The following is a 3,841-nucleotide window of genomic DNA, read 5'->3' as shown; positions in this document are numbered from 1 at the left end:
AAAACAACAAACCCCATAAAAAAAAAAAAAAAAAAAAAAAAAAAAAAAAAAAAAAGATTACCTCTGCCAGATGTGTCACCCTCCAGAAACCTGAGGACTCACTTTCCTTTCACAGCCCAGTGCTTCTCACTTTTAGGCACTGAAACCACAAGACTTCAGTAAAGGTACAGTTCAGAAGAAGAAATAAAATCAGAATCATATATTGTGCAATAACTTCTTAATGGAGAGGGAGTGTGCTATGCTAGATGAGGGCTTTTATTCATGAGTGGGGAGACATTCCCTGTTGGGATCTCTAAAGCTTGTGGCAATGGCCTCTTGGTGTGGGGTGGAAGTCTCTCTTTTAGCTTTTTCAGTACTCTTACCATACTAAGTACGTTATCTAGTTTCTAGAAATAGTTGATGGCCAAAATTATAGTGCATTTATCCATGTGCTAAGCATTGTAAGTCCTTTATATATATTTATGCAGGTAACAAAGACCCCCATGTGGTAAATAGTATTACGTGTGTTGGTTTTAGATGAGGAAACTGAGGCACGGAATGATTACATAAGTAGCCCAAGGTCATCCATCTGGCAAGGAACAGAGCAATCATGGTATGCTCTGTTCACCCAGGCTCCTGTGTGACTTCTCTTGATCCAATCAATTTACAGTCTGATGGTAGGTTGGGCTAGTGTCTTCTCCTCTTTGGAGTCCTGAATCTGTCTTGCCCAGGATACTGCCGGCTCTTCTGAACGCCGTGGATATACTCTTGAGGCCTATGCCTTCAAAAATATTTCTATTTGTTTTAGAATAAGTAAGATTTGCAGTTCAAATTGTAGCTCTAACAGCTTAAAAAAACAAGCTCAGTGAGTGTGCATCTGTGCCCCAAAACCCAACATGATGGAGAAATAGAGAAGGGATTGTGGTGTGACCACACCCCATTGGAATGTGCTTTTCCCTTCTCCTTCCCTCTCTGATTCTCTCTGCCAGTACACACACCCTCTGGCAATTAAAAATGTTTCTTATTTTAGATTGACAATTGAAAAAATCACAAAGAAAATGTAAAATTAAACAGTCACACTAAGTGGCACCACTCCTAAGACAGCCTTTTCACTCATCTTTCTGGAAATACTATCCTCTATCAGATTTTCCTTAATAAAAAGGTCTTTCAGGCTCTCAGCAAGACATCCTCCCCTTCTTTGACATTCTGAGTTAGCTTCTTTATATATTCATATATTCATTTGCACTCAGTTCTCTCAACTAAGTATCAAGAAAGGCAAGGTCAAACCATATTCTGGCTCATCACATAAGTAATTAATGGAATCAATTCATGGTGCTAGTAAGTGGTAATTTGTATAAAAATATGAGGGGACTTACAAGTTTGTGGAAAATAGAGTTAAAGTGTGAATTTATTTCAGTGCAAAAAAATTCGAAATCCATGCATTGTTTGTTTGTCTATAATATGCATTTTCTGCTAACTTTTAGAAGACTCCCTCATATACCAAAATGCTGATCTGGATACTATCAGAATTACACAAGTTCTTCCAATTAAGTACTGCCTATAAATGAAGTATGATGCCACAATGAAGAACCATTTATATATATATGCACTGTTTAATCTCTCTAAAATAAAAGGAGGACTAGCCCCATGGCCTAGTGGTTAAGGGAACCAGATCCCACATGGCCAGCTACAGTTCAAATCCTGGCCCTGGCAGCTTGAAAAACATGCCAGGCACATGGGACCAGCAGTTAGCGTAATGGCTATGTCGCTGGACTCCCACATAGTCAACTGCGGTTCGGGTCCCAGAACCAGTGGCTTAAAAACTCATGCCGGGCGCGTGTGCATGCGTGCCCAAGATCCCAAGAGGAGAATGGAGGAGAAGGGATTGTGGCGTGGCCATCCCCCCGGGGGGTGATTTCTCGCTTTCTGTCTCTGTGTCTCTGTCTGTCTGGCAAGCACACGTGCCCTATCGCAAAAACCTCTAAAAAAAAGAAAAAGAAAAGAAAAGCATGCCAGACACAAATGCCCCAAATCCCAACAGGATGGAGAAATGGAGAAGGGATTACGGCATGATCACATATCCCCATTGAGGAGTGCTTTCTCCCTCTCTCTCTGTGTGTCTCATTTTCTCTCTCTGGTGAGCCCATATGCCCTCTAGCTTTCAAATAAATAAAGAAAATATTTCATCAGATGCTTTTCTTAAATTAATACACAATTCTCTGTCACCTCTCATGGGTCTGACAATAGATCATCTGATTTCCCAGACTGCACTACAGTAGAAATACCTAAAGAAAAAGAAGATAAGGTAAAATAGCAGATTTTTTATTGATTTGTTTATGGTACTGTCATAATTCCTCCCAGGAACAAGTATGGCATGAGAGACTGCCTTCTTTATTTTTCCACTACAAAATCAATGGACAGTAAAAGTGCCACTGTATGGTCTTTCAAGAACAGAGTCAAGGGGGGCCAGCAGATGGCGCAATGGCTATGTTGCTGGACTCCCATGTAGTCGACCATGGTTCGAGCCCTGGACCCAGTGACTTAAATTCACACTGGGTGCATGTGCGTGCGTGCCCAAGATCCCAAGAGGAGACTGGAGGAGAAGGGATTGTGGTGTGGCCATCCCCCCTGGGGGGTGATTTCTCACTTTCTGTCTCTGTCTCTCTCTGTCTTTCTGACGAGTACACACGCACTATAGCAAAAACCTGTCAAAAAAATTTTTTTTAATTTGCTGAGTTTAGTTACTAGTTCCCTTGTTGTTTCCTAGGGTTGGCAAGAAAAAAGGTTGGCAAGTATAGGTTTTTTGTTGCCCAGAGGAAGGTCATTCTCATGCAGTCCCCACCTCCCCTCCAGCCCCTGCAGTGTTGAGTTGATGGTGACAGTGGAGCATTAAGCAGAAAGGCCAAGCAATATATAGAACAGCCTATTAGAAAGCTTTCTACTTGGGACCAGCTGATGGTGTAATGGTTACATCACTGGACTCCCACGTAGTCAACTATTGTTCGAGTCCTGGACCCAGTGGCTTAAATTTCATACCAGGCGCATATGCATGCATGCCCAAGATCCTGAGAGGAGAATGAAGGAGAAGGGATTGTGGCGTGGCCATCCCCCCTGGGGAGGGAAGGATTGTGGTGTGGCCATCCCCCCTGGGGAGGGAAATTTCTCACTTTCTGTCTCTCTGTCTCTCCAGCAAAAGCACACACCCTATCGCAAAAACCTGTCTTAAAATAAAAAAGAAAGTCTTCAACTTGGTACACTGATTAACCAAGTATGATGGAGATAAACAGTGTAAACACAACTTGAACAAAGATCCCTTTCTTCCCAAGGAAAGGTCCATGGGGGGCCAGCAGATGGCATAATGGTTACATCACTGGACTCCCATGTGGCCGACTGCAGTTTGATTCCCAGATCCAGCAGCTATAAATTCAGGCCAGGTACATGTGCGTGTGCCCAAAATCTCAAGCAGAGAGTGGAAGAGAAGGGATTCCAGCATGGCCATCACCCTGGAAAGTGATCTCTTGTTTTCTGTTTCTCTGTTTCTCCAGCAAGCACACATTCCCTACAGCAAAAATCTCTCTCACTAAAAAAGAAACAAGCCAGACAGAGAGAGACAGAGAGACAGAAAGTGAGAAATCACCCCCCCCAGAAGGGATGGCCACACCGCAATCCCTACTCCTTCATTCTCCTCTCGGGATCTTGGGCATGCATGCACACATGCCCAGCGTGAGTTTTAAGCCACCGGGTCTGGGACGCAAACCACGGTCGACTACATGGGAGTCCAGCAACATAGCCATTATGCTAATTGCTGGTCCTGTCACTTTTCTTTTCTCTTTATTATTATTTTTCACCATTTTGCTATAGG

This window comes from Tupaia chinensis, unplaced genomic scaffold, assembly GCF_000334495.1.
Source record: "Tupaia chinensis unplaced genomic scaffold, TupChi_1.0 Scaffold000243_1, whole genome shotgun sequence".
In the NCBI taxonomy this organism is placed as follows: domain Eukaryota; kingdom Metazoa; phylum Chordata; class Mammalia; order Scandentia; family Tupaiidae; genus Tupaia; species Tupaia belangeri.
The sequence above is the reverse complement of the archived record's forward strand: the minus strand, read 5'-3'. Positions refer to the sequence as shown.